At 43.5% G+C, this 17,901-nt stretch overlaps 1 long non-coding RNA gene across 1 annotated transcript in view; it reads left to right on the top strand.

Annotated features, from left to right (window-relative positions):
- Window positions 1–6,456: 6,456 nt before the first annotated feature.
- The window catches only part of LOC142296725 (uncharacterized), a 303,374-nt gene continuing 291,929 nt past the window's right edge, over window positions 6,457–17,901 (top strand). Inside the window, exon 1 of the long non-coding RNA XR_012751690.1 lies at window positions 6,457–6,538. This is a non-coding gene — a long non-coding RNA (uncharacterized LOC142296725). The remainder of the gene's footprint in view (window positions 6,539–17,901) is intronic.

Genomic DNA, 17,901 nt, shown 5'->3' with positions numbered 1-17,901 from the left:
CTTGGTGAGACGGCAACAACTGTTGGTGCAATTATTAGAAAATGATTGATAACTGTAAATCTTACTTGGTCTGGAGCTCTATGCATGATCTTGCCAAAGTAAGGATGATTCTGAGAAAGATTAGGAATCAGCCCAGAACTGCATGGGAGGATCTGGTCAATGACCTGAAAAGAGCTGGGACCACAGTCTCAAAGATTTCCATTAGTAACCCATTATGCCTTCATAGATTAAAATTCTGCAGGGTATGCAAGGTCCCCCTGCTCATGCCATCACATGTCCAGGCCCATTTGAAGTTTGCCAATGACGACCTGGATTATCCAGAGGAGGCATGGGAAAAGGTCATGTGGTCAGATGAGACCAAAATATAACTTTTTTATCATTTCCACTCACCATGTTTGGAGGAAGAAGAAAGATGATTTCAATCCAAAGAACACCATCACAGCCGTGAAGTATGGCGGTAGAAACATTATACTTTCGGGGGGAGGTGAAACTCAATGCTGCCCAGCAACAGCACCAAAATCTGAAAGATCTGAAGAATATCTCTATGGAGTATTGGGACAAAATACCTGCTGCACTGTGTGCAAACTTGGTCAAGAACTGCAGAAAATTTCTGACCTCTGTAATTGCAATCAAAGGCTTCTGTACCAAATATTAAGTTCTCTTTTTCTATTGTATAAAATACTTATCTGGTGTAATAAAATGAAAATTAATTATTTAAAAATCCTACAACATGAGTCACAAAAAGATTTTCACAAAATTTGCCGACTGTCATGGTGGCTTCATTTTCTGTTAAGATTACTGAATCTGACACTCCGCTTAAGAAATTCTCTGGTGTCTGGAATCAAACCAGGCAGACTCGTGCGTCAACCTGCTGTATGTATATTCATAGGCAGCATAGCGAGAGTTAATCTCTGTTAGTCTGCCTGTTAGTGTCCTTTGATGACATGTTGTGGGAAAAGCAATCAATCACATCTGCTCCCCTCCTACTTATGCTGGCTGAATGCTTCCACCAATGCGAGCTATAATTTATATTCTTCAGCCTGGTGAGGCGTGGTGTTCTAGACTATCTGGTAGAAGTGGTGCTCATTGCTTTGTGATGTTGTGTTTACCCGTGTTGTCTTTTGTAGCTACCTTCCTGCTCTTGTTTTCCGCCTGAATATCAAATTGTGTGTGTGTGTGTGTGTGTGTGTGTGTGTGTGTGTGTGTGCAGTGTATTAGAGTTTTGGTTTTCACCTACCTGTCTTCATCTGTGGGTAATATCACACTCCTGCCCTGTCCTTTAGATTAGGTCTTTTCAGGTGCAGTGCCAGGAACAGGACTCAGGTGTCTCCACCATTGAGAGTATCCCTGAGGTTAGGGATAGCATAGGACCCCTAGAGTGAGAGACAGCCTCGTTATTCAACAGTCACATCGTGATATTGTGATTTTCTGGATTTTTGGGGGGTTCTGTCTGTCACAGTTGAAGAGTAACAACTATAAAAATTACAGACCTCTCCATTCTTTGTAGGTGGGAAAACTGGAAAAAGCGGCAGTGTATCAAACACTTATTATCCCCACTGTATATGGTATGCTTGCATCTGACAGTAATATTTCATTATCTACGCTTTATTTAACTGTTATATATTATGTAGATAGTATCACCTTATTCATATATTGTCTAGTGCACAACCAATTTACTCAGTATTCTGTTTTTACTTTGTATATTATACCCATTTATGTGGTACGTTTTCCTTAATTTTCCTCCGTATGATCCCCCCCATATTTTTTAATTACATATTTTGTCATTTTTTTGTATGATAATTGTTCTTATAAATTGAATTACAGTATTTTTAGAGTTCTTTGTACTACTTTTTACTATTCATTTTCTATATATGTTTAGTTTTTTAGTAGGTGTTGTCCATTATCATAGTATACGAGTGGAGTCCGTACAATCTGTAACCTGCTATTGTACGCATTTTCTATATATAGTAAAAAGTAGCAGAATTCATAACCACGTTTTGGATCCTTTCAGCAGATCTCCAAGACCTCTGAGCAGTCCTCAATGTTAATTAATAGGGATGATCGAATACCTCAAATATTCGGCAATGCCCATATTCGCCGAATAGGTCGCCGCTATTTGACTATTTGCGAATAGTCGATGTGCAATGTAAGTCTATGGGAAACCCGAATAGCAACTATTAGGACTTCCCATAGACTCACATTGCGCATCGAATATTCGCATAGCAGCGACCTATTCGTCGGATATTCGCGAAGCTGAATATTGCCGAATATTTGTGATATTCGATCCTCCCTATTAATTAACTATAAGTCCATACAGCCAGTCCTCACAGTGAGGTCTTCCTCATTATAAGCTAAGTACTTACCACAACAGGGATCATGTTTATTTAGGTCAGTGGATCTGAATTTTTGACCACTGAGTCAGGCTCTTCTTTTTTTGCTGCTTTAAACTGGAGTCCAGTTATGGACTTATAGGTATTGGTATTGGTGTACTATAACATCTCTTGATTATTAGGTTATTTAGCCTGTACTGTATTGTTTGTACTCCAGTGCTTATTTGATATGAATTAAATTGCTTAATATTCAAATATTATATAGATCCAAATCCTGTGAACTTCATGGTAAATTCATTATATATATTCTTATAGGAAGACCAACTGGGTATTGCTTGTTGTCTTTGGTATCTTATCACATTGTGTGCACTTTATTATGTTTTGCTATTGTTGTTTTTAACATTTTGTACACAAATAAAATTGTTTTTAACTTTTCATATACCTTTGGAGTGAGTGCCTTTTATGGTCAAGCTTCTTGCTCTTCTTGTCCTCACAGCGAGGGGTCTAAAAGCCCCTCTAAAAATTGACTGTTTAATTTTGAAGTGTTCTTTAAATTATTTTGAAATTTGCTAAAACAAATAAAAAAAAACACAAATAAATCAGTTTTTCTATATAATGAAAAATAGCAACAAATTTTTGATTGTCTGGTTTCTTCGTAAATAGCAGTCCAATGAAATCATAACTATAAAGCTCATGACTGTATTATTACTTTGCCCCTAGAGAGACTGTGGTTTGGTGTAGTGGTCCGAGAGATAATTACTTCTTCTAATTCTATGGTGACTGGTATATTCAGAATTTATATTAACCCTGTATTGTAGCAGGAGTGAGTTTTTGGCAAGAAACAAATTATCACTACCTCCTCCTAACTTTGATCGGGCAGAACTTATCTATATTGCATAGCAATGATATAGCAGGGAATGGAAACCAGTTCAGCTCCAAATGTTTAATGCCTGACCTCACATCTATGAAGTTATCTTAAAAGAATGTAAAATCTCACTTGGAATGATAGTAACTTAGCCCAACTCCCAATCCTGTGGGACAACTATGTGTCATATTAGGAATGTCTTGTAGATGAAAACTCCATATTGGTAGCAAGGTGTTTAGGAGTTTCAAATATTGTAATGGTTCCTTATCCTTATTAGCTACCGTGTAACATTAGTTATAATAAGATTATGCTGAGAAAGATATTTACTTCTGCTGTGAAGTAACTTTTATATAGTTAGTATATTAGAGACGCATGTCGGATATTTTTTGGGAGTAATGAAAGACATGGAAAGGCATAGTCTTGATGTCACCAAGACAATTATGTTACCTGAAGCATGGACATCATAAACAAAACATCATAAATCTGAGAGCACAATAATATCACTGGGCAACCAGCAGAAATACCACTATACCACCAGGGATATAGCTGAGGTTGATTTTTCTACAAGTGCTACAATGACATTGCTTTAGTTCCCCAATTACCATGGGATTTAAACAGAATGAGTAATCCGTTAAAGAAACATTGTTTAAATTAAGGTAACAAAGAAAAAACGCTGGCACCACCCAAACACTTAAAATCAGAGAAAAAAACCCTCAAATGGTAGAAAAGTGAGGATGTGGTGCAACATTTGTGGAAGAAAAGTCAAATGACATTCAAAAGAAAAAAAGAAAATCAAATTGCACTCACCATCCGTAAAAACACATCTTTATTGGAGGTACATTACAACTCCAGGCAGGACTGCATGGCAAGGACGCAGGGCACAGACAACAGCGGTTTCGTGTGCTAAACATGCTTGGAGACCTCTAGAAGCTTGTTTATCACGCAAAACGACTGTCGTCTGTGCCCTAGGTCATTGCCATGCAGTCCTGCCTGGAGTTTTAATATACCTCCAATAAAGATGTGTTTTTATGGATGGTGAGTGCAACTGAATTCTCCTTTTTTTCTTTTGAAGTGTTTAAATCAAGTTTTTATGTTAAATATGTGCCGCCCCAGCAGCAGATCGAACCGCTCTGATCCGGGATAGTGTCAGTTCGTGGCTAGAGGGTCCCTGGACCCGGGGACTTAGGGGTCACACTCTAAAGTAAAAGGGGGATATTTACAGGGGAGTTGTAGTTCGTGACGCTACCCGTGGTGTGCGGTAACTGGGAGTATCGACGCTGCCGTTGGGAGTACCCGTGGTGATGAAGTGGGGTAGCAAGGTGTCCTTACCCTCCACGGGTAGGGATAGGCCCCAGAACTCTGTATTGTGCTACTGGGTGCCGTGAAGGGGAAATCACTCAGGTACTCACTCAGCCAATAAGCAGATGCTGACAACCGGGTAAACTAAGTCTCTGGGTGCCACTGCCTCTCAAAGGGGAGCTCGTCTGAGTCCCGTCCCCTGCAGTGCTGCCTGGTGATCCGTGACCTGCCTCCTGGGACAAAGTTTAAATTCACCGTAGTCGCCCAGTAGTCTGGAACTTGCTGGGACCCGCTCCCTACTGTGGCTAAGTATGGGAGCCTGCTCTCAGGACTCACGCTTGGGATTTTAGTGGGCTGTTTGTATGGAAGGCCCTATCCCCCTCGTTGCGCTAGTGCCCCGATTCTGGAGCTAGTGGCAACAGTCTATAAAGGCTCCACTCTCCGCAGGTTAACTGCCGGGTTGCCTGAAGCTTCTCCCTGACCTAGGGTCCGTGTACCCCGCTGTGCCTTCGGTCCCGGAACGGTGATGGGACCAGGCTGCTGACCGTCCTCTCTGCCAGGTCCAGGCACCTAGCCTCAATCACCTGCGACCGGGGGTCCAACTCCTGTAGGTCCAGACCACCGTCTGCAACCTAGTCAGCTTCTCCTGGGAGCCACTACTCCTAGCCTCCTCTGAGCTCCTTTCAGCTTGAGAGCTCCTCACTACACCTCCTCCACTTTACTACTCAACTTTGCTACTGCTCCTCTTCACTCCTCACCTCCCCTCCCTGACCCCTAGGTGGGCGACTTTATTATAAACCAAAGTGGAAAAACAAAACCATACAAAATATAACCTTTAACAATTTAATTAAAAGGTAAAAATAACACCAAAAACAACCTCATATACTGTAGGGGAAGGGTTTGTACATACACAGGTCAATATTGACACAAGAGGGAAGGAAAAGACTGACCCTAATAGGCCCTAGGTCTGTCCCTACCTAGCAATGGAGGCTATGACACTCTAGGGTGGTGGCGCCACCATTCACCGACGGGAGGCCCTAACAATCGCTAACTCACCCTGTACTATACAAGCCTCACTATTGATCTCTATATGGTACATAAGGTAGGCTGATGCTTGTTCTCCTCAGGTATCTTCCTCAAGCACCCTGATCCTGGCTGCTCCTGGGGTGTGACATCTGTCATCCCGGATACTGATCTGACTGTCCCCTGATGAACTTTGTGGCTCTCACAGAGGGAAACGTGTCAGGATGACGTTTTCTCTGAGGACCTTGATTGATTGACCTCTTTAACCAGATGAGTGATAATATGTCCATGATTTCACTGTAACCACAGATCTGCCAAAGATTTATCTCCGTGTGTGACGGGGCCTTTAGGGTCAGTCTTTTCCCGCCCTCTTGTGCCAATATTGACCTTTGTATTTACAATCCCCTCCCCTACATTATATGAGGTTGTTTTTGGTGTTAACGAAATTATTAAAGGTTATATTTTATATGGGGGGGGGGTTGCTTTGGTTTATAACATATGGACAGTAGCAGCAATACATTCCTCCAATCTAAGCAATAGTCAATGTGAATGGAGGCGGAGGAGGTGAGCTGTGATATCAACTATTGCATTATTCCTTGCATGTAGAGCTGTTACCTTTCATTGAAACCCTGTTTGTGATGAGGAGACTTCGGAAAAGACATCTGCACAGAACAGGAAGAAGTGTGAGTGTAGAATTATGCTTTTCAGTTAGCATGAAAACTACCTTACTGCAGTTTTTTCTTTCATATAGATAGTAATATGGATGATTGAAAGAAATTTTATCACTTATTTATTAATTTACCATAAAAAATTGATCTAATCAACTGACCATTTTCTGGTGACATATTCCCTTTAAGACTTCAAAGGGACAAAAGGGCACTGCCAGTAACTTCAGCAGGCTAATAAGAAGGAGCAGCATTACCACTAATGGCATTTAGAGGATGAGTTACACTGGTAAAGCCAGGAACCTGGGAAATATTTATATCTCAATACTAAAGTACATGGATGTCTGAGGATTTGTGTAAGTTTAATTATGAATCTTTTAATGTTTTACGTTATCCTTCCATGATTAGTGACATGACATATGTCACAATATATTACCATTATAGACTATTCCCTGTTTACTAGCATGAAGCTATTATTGTCTGAGGTTTTGTGGTTTGTTCTACTTTATATTAATGTGCTTGTCCTAATCCTATTCTGTATGTATTGCTTTTATTACAATGTGTGTTCTATTGATTCTGTCTTATTAATAGAGATTCTTGTAGCATGAATTTACAATTGATGCAGCCTTTTCCATGAAGGCTAAATATCATGAAAATTGTGCCCAATGTACAAATAGTGAAAAAAAATAGTTAAAATTCAGAAATAATTTAAATGAGGATGAAAAACTAATGAACAAGTAAAATTAATGTAATTAAGAGTGTTTATGAAGATTTTATTACTTTGACCTTGTAAATGCAACCTTGTTCTTATACCTTGAAAGTTTATTCAAAAAGGGACCTACTTTGCCTTCGTTATAAGTACAAAGGATTATGTGCTTCAATTAAAAAATCCAATATTGATGACCTATCCCAAGAATATGAAGAATATGTCATCAATGTCAATAAATACCCGGAGAACCTCTTAAGGGGTCAGTGGTCAAAGAGAACACTGCTATATTCCCGATATATACAATGACATGACATTTTTGAAAAGCACCATCAAAATGTAAATAAATTAGTTGAACACATCTTGATCTAAACACTAGGGCAATTTGTAAAAACACGTTGCTACAGACATTTTTCTCACCCCCATATGACAGTAGGTGTAGAACAAAGCTACCAAACATTGGGTGTTACAGTTGCCAAATTATGCCCTTTAAAGGGAACCAATCACCGGGAAATTCGTATATAACCTAAAGGCTGATTCTCTACTTACCTTTAGTGGTCAGCTCGGATGTTTAGGTTTTGAAACCCAAGAAAGAAAAGTTTATAAAATCGGCAGCTTCTTGAGTGACAGCAGCTGAGGATCAGATAAAATCTGTGGGGAGTATTCATTGTTATCAATCATCAGGATTTTCGTATGTAACCCAAAGCCAGTGCTATACTGGAACTATCAGGCTGATTCTATACATACCTTTAATGGTCAGCTCGGATATATAGGTTTTGAAATCCAAGAAAGTAAAGTTAATAAAATCCTCAGCTTCTTGAGTGATAGCAGCTGAGGATCAGATAATATTGGGGGGGGGGGGTATTCAGAGTTATCCCCTCCCCCTGTTAGATTAGCATAAGTATAATACAAACGATTCACTATTTCACTAGCAGAACCTGTGTGAGGTCATACCCATGTGACCAGAAGGGGCAGAGCCTCAGTCATCAGAAAAATGTTGCTTCATGGTATCAGCTTTGTTGGCTGAGGCCCCTGGTCACATGGGTATGACCTCACACAGGTCCTGCAAGTGAAATAGTGAATTGTTTGTATAATACTTATGCTAAGTCTAACAGGGCAAAGGGAATACCCCCAAATTATCATCTGATCCTCAGCTACTGTCACTAAAGGTATGTATAGAATCAGCCTGATAGTGCCAGTATAGCACTGGCTTTGGGTTATATACGAAAATCCTGATGATTGGTTCCCTTTAAGTATCATGCTTGGATCCTATGGCTTAGATTATTGCAACCTACTCACTGGTCATCACATGCTTATCTCAGCAACTAAACTGCCCAGCATGCAATGGCATCTCTGAATGACCTATTACAGATTGGACAGGAAACTGACACTTTAGATTGGAAAATCTCAACAAAATGCTTGATAGCTAATTGACCAATAAAAGAATCTTATGGGGACTTTTTTACAATTAACATTTATGTCTTATTAATTACATATATGTCTTATTAATTACATATACTACATCTATCTGGGAACTCCCACCAGTCCAAGACTAACTTTCACAGACTAGGTTTCTGTACCTTTCATAGGTTTTAAAGGGAGCAACAATTATTGTTACTCTTAAATGCAGCGGTCTTCCTTTACAGAGTTTATATTTAACAGATGTATGTGGGCCCGATTTCTGGTGCCCCTGCCACACTAAAGGTACCGTCACACTAAGCAACTTACCAGCGATCCCAACAACGATAGGGATCGCTGGTAAGTTGCTAGGAGGTTGCTGGTGAGATGTCACACTGCAACGCTCCAGCGATTCCACCAGCAACCTGACCTGGCAGGGATCGCTGGAGCATCGCTACACAAGTTGCTGGTGAGCTCACCAGCAACCAGTGACAAGCCCCCAGCGCCGCGTGGAAGATGCTGCGCTTGGTAACTAAGGTAAATATCGGGTAACCAACCCGATATTTACCTTGGTTACCACCGCACGTGCAGAGAGCAGGGAGCAGCGCACACTGAGCGCTGGCTCCCTGCTCTCCTAGTTACAGCACACATCGGGTTAATTACCCGATGTGTGCTGCAGCTAAATGTGCACAGAGCAGGGAGCAGCGCACAATGCTTAGCGCTGGCTCCTTGCTCTCCTAGTTACAGCACACATCGGGTTAATTACCCGATGTGTGCTGCAGCTAAATATGCACAGAGCAGGGAGCAGCGCACACTGCTTAGCGCTGGCTCCTTGCTCTCCTAGTTACAGCACACATCGGGTTAATTACCCGATGTGTGCAGCAGCTACATGTGCACAGAGCAGGGAGCAGCGCACACTGCTTAGCGCTGGCTCCCTGCTCTCCTAGTTACAGCACACATCGGGTTAATTAACCCGATGTGTACTGCAGCTACATGTGCACAGAGCAGGAGCCGGCAGCACAGGCAGTGAGAGCGGAGGAGGCTGGTAACAAAGGTAAATATCGGGTAACCAAGGACAGGGCTTCTTGGTTACCCGATGTTTACATTGGTTACCAGCCTCCGCAGAAGCCGGCTCCTGCTGCCTGCACATTTAGTTGTTGCTGTCTCGCTGTCACACACAGCGATCTGTGCTTCACAGCGGGACAGCAACAACTAAAAAATGGCCCAGGACATTCAGCAACAACCAACGACCTCACAGCAGGGGCCGGGTTGTTGCTGGATGTCACACACAGCAACATCGCTAGCAACGTCACAAAAGTTGTTCGTTAGCAGCGATGTTGCTAGCGATGTTGCTTAGTGTGACGGGGCCTTAATGGAAATCTGTCAGAACGTATTTTCCTCCTAATCTGAGACTGATTTCACTGATATATCACTTACGGAGTTGCTTAATGTAGTTCTTATTTAGCTAACAGTTTTATCAACAGGAGATTATCACTACAGGAGTAGTTAACCTGCTGCCTAGGGGTCCATCCACACCACCACCACTGATTAGACGGTTTCTGACCATGCCAACAGCATATCCAGGGGTGGGGGTGGCAAGCAGAGAATTTGGCCAAGACGCAGCTAGCAGGGGGGTGTCTCCCAAGTGGCTTCATTTTGCACCCGCCCATAATGGGAATTGGACGTTCTCTGAGCTGGATGTCAAGCTAATAGCTGGCTCAGAGAAGGTGCAGCGCTCAGCTCCCAGTGATCAATTGTACTCATACCCTTCACACAAAAGTACAATTAAAGCCCTGACCACCCGCACTTCCAGGTCAGGGAGACGTCATCAGTGTGATCAGGTTCTCTAATCAAGCTGCTGATGTCACTCGCCAGTACTGTAGAGGCATAGATAGCGTTTGTGTTAAGTGCTGCAGTAGAGTTGAACACACCGAGGATTTATTGTAATTGGAGGGGGTTATTTGAGGACATAGTTTGGGGAGCAAGGGGGGATGAGATTGGTGCTGACACAGAATGAGAAATAAATCGAAGATGGGTGCTGAGCGAGGAGGGGAGGGAGGATGAAATTTGAAAACACAGTTTGGTAAGCAAGGAAGGGAATGGGTGCAGACATTATGTATGGGAGCGAGGGGGTATAGTGTGGACAGTATGGAGAGTGAGGGGGGATGTATGAGGACACAATATGGGGAGCAAGGGGGGATATATGAGTACACAGTTTGGGGAGTGAGGGGGGATGGGTGCAGAGTCAGTACAGTGAGGGAGAAGGGATGGCTGCAGACAGTATGATGAGCGAGGGGGGGATGGGAGTGGACTCAGTATGGGGAGCAAGGGGGGGGTGATGGCTGCAGGCACAGTATGGAGAGCAAGGGGAAAAGTTTGTGCAACACAGTATTGTGGAGCCAGGGGGATTAGATGGGTGCAGACACAGTATGTTGAGCAAAGGTGGGGAAAGAGTTGAGGACACAGTATGAGAAGTGAGGGGGGATATATTACGTAACAGTTTGTGATGAAGAATGGGTGTAGATGCAATATGGGGAGCGAGGGGGGCATGCATGAGGAAATGGTATTGGAAAAGGTATAGGAAGGGGGATGTATGCGTACACAGAATGTGGGGATGGGATGGGTTCAGACACAGAATGAGGAGTGAGAATGAAGGGAAAAATGTGAGGATCTAGGATGAAGAGCGAGGGAGGGAGAGATGGGTGTAAACACAGTATGGCAAACAAGGAGGGGCATGTATGAGAAAACAAAATTAGAAGGGGATGTATGTGTACACAGTATGGCAAGAGAGTGGATTGAGATGGGTGCGAGCACAGTATGGTGAGTGGGGTGTATGTGTGAGAAGAGAGTATCGGGAGTGAGGGGGTAAATATGTGGGAAGATAGTATGGTTAGTGGGGGGATGTGAGAGGAGGCATATTTTGTGCAGGAAACACAGTGAGGGGCACTTATTTATTTAGGGGCACAACTTAAAGTAGATATTTTTTATTCAAGGACATCACATTCATATATTTTTAAAGGCACTATTCTTATCAGTACTGTGGTTCCTGTATGGTTCGCAGTCTGATGATGACTGATAACAATTCAGAGTATTTTCTTACCATTGTTAAGGACATATTGGGAGTTGTTGGTCCATGCTATACAAATGTATATTGGTCTTACATGACATTACAATTGATGTACCATGTACTGAAGGTGGTGTTGGTGATGTTTTTCTGTACTGATGAGAGTTGTGATGCTGTATTTCTGGTGATGTAATGTTGTGCCTATTAGTTCTGATCCTGTACACATGAACAATCTATAATTTGTAAAATTACATGATACGAGGCTATGTAAATAAAGCATTGTGCTTTCTGACAAGTTAAGGGTTGCTATGTTTTTATTTATGTTAGGAGCAATAAGGGAGTTGTCTAAGTTTTTGTTGAAAGTCTGCAGTCACAATATGACAGCAGACTTCTGAATTTTCACAGCACGCACACTACATGCTGTCAGGATACTTTGGAGCCGGAGGTGAGAGTGGGAGGTTACAAAACCACACCTATGTGTGGCGCCCCTGAGGCTTCAGTCACCACAGAGGTACTGCGCCTCAGCCAGAGGTGTGGTATTCGATCTTGGGTAAGGAGGAGGTAAACACCGGTTCACACAGAAGCACGACACCCAGTAACTCAGTAACACCTCATGAGGGTGTGATTATACCCAAAGCCAGGCTGGGGGGGTGGAGTCTTAGGAGTGGGAACACATTAGTACAAAGTGGGAACACAGTGTGAAGTGTAGAGATCAGTCAGAGGAGCAGTGGAGGAGCTAAGACCCGCAGCCTAGAGCAGGTACCGCTCGTCCTGGGCACAGACTGAAGGAGTCCCAGAAACCGCTGGAGCTAAACTTTCGTGGCCTTGTTCCACATATAATCTTCGGGTGGAAGGACTTGGCTGCAACATGGCGACTGGTCCCTAGACTAGGGGAGTATAACCTACAGGCTCAACTAGCAAAACCAGCGGATGAGGTGGCTGTACTCACCAAAGCTACCACCGCCCACGAATTCACTGGAAGGTGACAATGAAGGATCAAAGGGATAGAGCTTCACGCCACCCCACAGGGTTCACGGGCACTGATACAGGGTTCAGTGAGCGAAGGCGCAACGCAGGAGGGATAAGCAAGCGCAGGAGTCAGCCAGGAAAGGGTACACATTAGAAAGGTGCACCGGCCTCGACCTCCGAACTACCCAGGATCGGCTGGAGGCCATCACGGTGAATCCCAGCATTCCAACGGTGGTCCCTGGCATGTGTTTAACCAACTACAGTGAGTAAACACCTTAAGACTGCACCCCTGAGTCGCTCCGTTATTCGACTGCGCCCACCATCATAGACTACTACTACCTCTCCCATCCTAAACAACACCGCCGGGGTCACGGAACCGGGCCCAGCCACTGCGGCGTCCCAGTGGGCGCGTCATATGCAACCTACATAGATGCGGTTACGTGCCAACTAGAGATGCCTGGTCTTTCAATTGAGTGAGGCTAGACATATCTAGTTGAAATGTAGCTAGAAGTATGCAAATCCCATTCTTGCACTCATATAACCGTACACTCTTGCCTATGGCATGGGAGAGTCCAATAAGTGTGTAGTGCACTTGCAGTTATAATTCAGAAGTCTGCAGTAATCTATAGTTACTGTAGACTTTCATCATAATACTGGACATGCCATTTAATTATAAAATTAGGCACTGTACCATGCCCAATCCTAACAGCTTGTAATCTATTCACTGTAAGCATTCAGCTCTGCTTGCTAGTTCCAGCAGTGATCACATTGCCACTTCACTCATATGAGATTATCATATCATGGTTATGTGACCTCTAGCTTTTCTTCCTGCTTTTCTTAAGGAAGCATAGGCTGTAGTTTTCTACTGAATATTGAGAGAATTATGAAGAGCAGCTCGTCAGCACATGACTGGAAGAGTGCAGATCCATCAATGAGCGGTCACATGATAACTACTCAAACTGAATGCAGGAGATGGGGGCACTAAACAGAATTCTTGCCTCAGGAGCTGGAAAACCCAGATTCGCCTATGAACTATGCACATTGCACACAGAAAGCTGCCAATCAGTGGCAGGGGCTGGGTTATGCAAATCTCAGCAAAGCTCAGCATTCAGAGAACTGGTAGATCTGAAGCAGAGAAAACAATATTTAGTCACAACTTCAGAAACCATCAAAGTAAGTAATACATAGCTAGAATAACGCTCTCTGCCCCTACCTCATGCTGCTTTCAGATGTGGTAGCTGTAACATGGCGTAGGGTGGGAGCTGTGGGCGATATTTTCCTCTCTTATGCTCTGACACATTACATGAAGGCTGAGGGTCCTGGCTGGTTGTGTGGACTTGTGCCATGGTGGTGTTATGACCTTGCAGGCCACATGATGCCTGTGACTTCGGCTGGACAGGAACAGATGTTGAACAGTTTAATGAGACAAACAACCACTAAAAAAATAAGCTTTTTACCAAATGGTAATTTGGTGGGGATTATGCACAGTAGAGAGCAGGTTACACAGCTTAAAGAATGTTTCTTCACGATACAGAGCATCTCCACACACAGTTGCTTTATTTTTTTAAGTTTACTTGTTTTTTCCTCAACTATTTTCATTTCCTTCTCCACACCCCAGCACATTACTATGGTCGAGTTAGTGAAAGTCCTTTTCTCAACCCTCCGGTTCTGTGTCTTCATCCTTCTTAAACGAATTAGTTTGCAAATATGGCCGGTACTTAACTTCTCTATTTCTGACGCATTGGAACTCCTGCCCGGGGCACTCTCTTCATCACATGTTCTCTGGCCCGTTACCTTTCTGAGTTATAAACTCAGCACCCTACTTCTAAGCATCCTATCCCAGGACCAGTCTCCCCATGATTGCTCTGTCCTTTGGTCGATTCTCCTGCTTTCTCCCTCTTCAGGATCTCGCTATCTTGTATCTCGGTCTCCTCTCACATCAGGGCCACCCACGTCTTGTGGCTCTGCTCACTAGTCAGACTTTAGGTCTGCTTTTACTGCACACTGGGCCCTATCTCACCTCCTGACAGGAAACTGTCTCTGCCTCTTCAGTTTAGCCCCTCCCACTCTAGGCTAGTCCCAAACATTAACCCTAACACTCCCTACTGTTGGGTAAAATACAATCTATCACTTATAATGCATTTCACATTACACATCATAACAGTACTTGTGTCTTCAAGGGGGATCGTGGGCAGTCGTCTATCTCCTTACATACCAAATACCTAGTGAAAGATTCCCTTTGACAGACACCAGTCTACGAAGGTAGGGGAGCCTTGTTACAGATTTTGCATTGCAGCCTAGGATCTTTAGGTTACTTAAATTAATTTGCTCTATACCACAACTAATAAATCCTCCACTTTGTAGGTTTTATTGTAATGACATGCTACAGCTAGAGATAAGTGGCTCTAATTCAACATAACTGGTCGAATTTCCACTTCACTGCTTAATAGAAAGAGATAGGTTTCCAATAAGTTAGCATTATCAGAAAATGTCATGTGTGTGTTTTTGTCTTATTTTATGACTATTCTATGAACATTATGTACAGTGATCATTTAGTTCTTATGTTTTGCACAATGTTTTATTATATCATGGTGTTTAGCACATACAGTTAAACCTTTTGATGAAGGTGTATTTTATACATTTGGTACAATCATTTAATATAACATATTTTAGAAAAGCAAACTAATAAAACACTCCTATCTGGAAAAAGTTGTGTAATAATCTCCAGATTTGCATGGCATTATGCATGACCTCATATAGGAATGGATAAAAGTATTCTGCATGACAGTGTCCTGTTGGGAGGTCTAGCTGAGACCCCAGACATAGCTGCAGAGTGAGACGCCGCTTCTAATGCTTACTCACTGTTTGTGAAGCCCACAGCTCAGATACCCATTTCATTGCCTGGAAAGCTTAAGTTACAGCTTTCTAAATATTGTTAAGTGCCGAGAGTCACAACAAACTAATGTCTTCCTTATTCAAGATAAAGCACAAAATAATACAATTCACATCACGCACCAAAACAATATCACATTTTCAATAACAATCATTTACAATAATGGCCCCTACTATAGGGACAGATTCTCCACATACACTTTAGAAGATTTTAATAGCATTATGTACAATAATAGCCACATAAATCAATAATAAAAGACAAACAATCCATATGAAGAAATTGTCAGCCCAATGATCAGTCCCCACTGTACCATAAAACAGTCAAGGACATAGATGTCTGCCAGAGAATTAGGGTACCTTCACACTTTAGCGATGCAGCAGCGATCCGACCAGCGATTTGACCTGGTCAGGATCGCTGCTGCATCGCTACATGGTCGCTGGTGAGCTGTCAAACAGGCAGATCTCACCAGCGACCAGTGACCAGCCCCCAGCCAGCAGCGACGTGCAAGCGACGCTGCGCTTGCACGGAGTCGGCGTCTGGAAGCTCCGGACACTGGTAACTAAGGTAAACATCGGGTATGGTTACCCGATGTTTACCTTAGTTACCAGCGCACACCGCTTAACTTAGCGTGTGCAGGGAGCAGGAGCCAGCACTGGCAGCATGAGAGCTGCGGAGGCTGGTAACGAAGGTAAATATCGGGTAACCACCTTGGTTACCCGATGTTTACCTTGGTTACAGCTTACCGCAGGCTGTCAGACGCCGGCTCCTGCTCCCTTCACATTCAGGAATGTTGCTCTCTCGCTGTCACACACAGCGATGTGTGCTTATCAGCGGGAGAGCAACAATAAAAAAGCGAACTAGGGCTGTGTGTAACGAGCAGCGATCTAACAGCAGGGGCCAGATCGCTGCTCTGTGTCACACACAGCGAGATCGCTAATGAGGTCACAAAAAATGTGACTCAGCAGCGATCTCAGTAGCGATCTCGCTGTGTGTGAAGTACCCCTTAGTAACAGTATAATATTACCTGTTCCACCAACAGCCTAAACCATCCAAAATCTAGATGATTAAAGGATTCTTAAAGGGAACCTGTAACCAGTTTTTCCTTGTATGAGATAATACCACCACTTTACTCAGCCTCTGTGCTGCTTTCTAAAAAGTTGTATATTATGTCCCGACACCCCCCACCACCCTGTATATCCCCCAAAAAGCCTACTGAATAGCTCCCGCGCTGTATGCAAATCTGACTGGTCCAGCCTGATGGGGGTCATTGCAGCAGCTCCTGTACCTTCTTTCCTCTGTGAATTGCCATCCTCCCAATGTCATTGGTGTGGATGACACATCCTGCGTCATCCACATAGCCAAACAAAATCTCGCGGACATCCCCGGTTTGCGCAGGTGCACTTTGCTTTGCTGCGGGCAGAGCCTGAAACCTAACTGCACATGCATCAGAACACGTTTCCGGCTCCTGCTTACCGGAACTATTTAGCCCATATAGTTTTATTCCTTGCCACCGCAAATAGCAGAAGAGGAGTTCCAACGCATGTTTTGAAGCATGCATGCGCAGTTAGGCTTCATGCTCTGCCTGCAGCAGGGCAGAGCAAAATGCAAATGCGAGATTTCGTTTGACTATGTAGATGATGCAGGACGCGTCATTCACATCAATCATATCGGGAGGATGGCAATTTGCAGTGGAAAGGAGAAACAAGAGCCCCTGCAGTGACGCCCATTGGACCGGACTGGTCAGATTTGCATGTGTAGGAGCTATTCAAAAGATTTTTTGGGGATTTACAGAGGGGATGGTCAGCACATAATATACAACCTTTTAAGGTCCAGTCACACATAACAAGATCGTTAACGAGATCGTTACTACATCACAGTTTCCAGATCGTTGTTAAGTCATTGGTGAGATCGTTGGTGAGATGTCACACAGTCATTTTCCCAATGACTTTAGTAACTATGCAGCGACCTGTATAACAATCTCATTGGTCATTGGGACCCTGTCACACAGCAACTATGTAACGATTCCAACCTCGAATAGGTGCATAGTGTTTGACGCTGTAAGCCACGTAGGCATGCATATGCGTCGCCTTTTCCACACCCCTCCGTTCCGATTGGTGGCTAATACTGCATTCTGATTAGGCAGCCGGCCTAGAGGGCAACTTTGTATCGCTTCATCCTTTGTCCCTTTTTGAGCCTTGCTTTGAGGATAGAACCTGCGACTCCACCTGGATTAATTCGTACTTTGTTCCCGGTTGCTTGCTTGCTTTTCGGATCGAAGCTGCATCTGCACCCGGATTCATCCCTCCTTTGTTCCCGAGTGTTTGCTTACTGTTCTTAGCGCCAACCAATCGGTGCAGAGGGGGCGTGGAAAAGGTGACGCAACTACATGCCTTCGTATCACACTTTAAGTTCTCATCTAGGTCGTTAACGAGATCGTTGGTAGGTGTCAAACATACAGATCCATCCCGCCCAGCAGGACTCCAACGAGCAAAAAATGGCTTAGGAGATTCAGCAACGACCAACGATCTCAGAGCAGGGGGTGGATCGTTGGTACGTGTCAAACATAACGAGATCGCTGGTGAAGTTGTTGTTTCGTCACAGAAACTGTGACGTAACAACGATGTCGTTAGCGATCTCTTTATGTATGAAGTGGCCTTTAGAATGCAGGACATTGGCTAAGGAAGGTGGT

Source organism: Anomaloglossus baeobatrachus, chromosome 3, assembly GCF_048569485.1.
Source record: "Anomaloglossus baeobatrachus isolate aAnoBae1 chromosome 3, aAnoBae1.hap1, whole genome shotgun sequence".
Taxonomy (NCBI): domain Eukaryota; kingdom Metazoa; phylum Chordata; class Amphibia; order Anura; family Aromobatidae; genus Anomaloglossus; species Anomaloglossus baeobatrachus.
The sequence above is the reverse complement of the archived record's forward strand: the minus strand, read 5'-3'. Positions and strand labels throughout refer to the sequence as shown.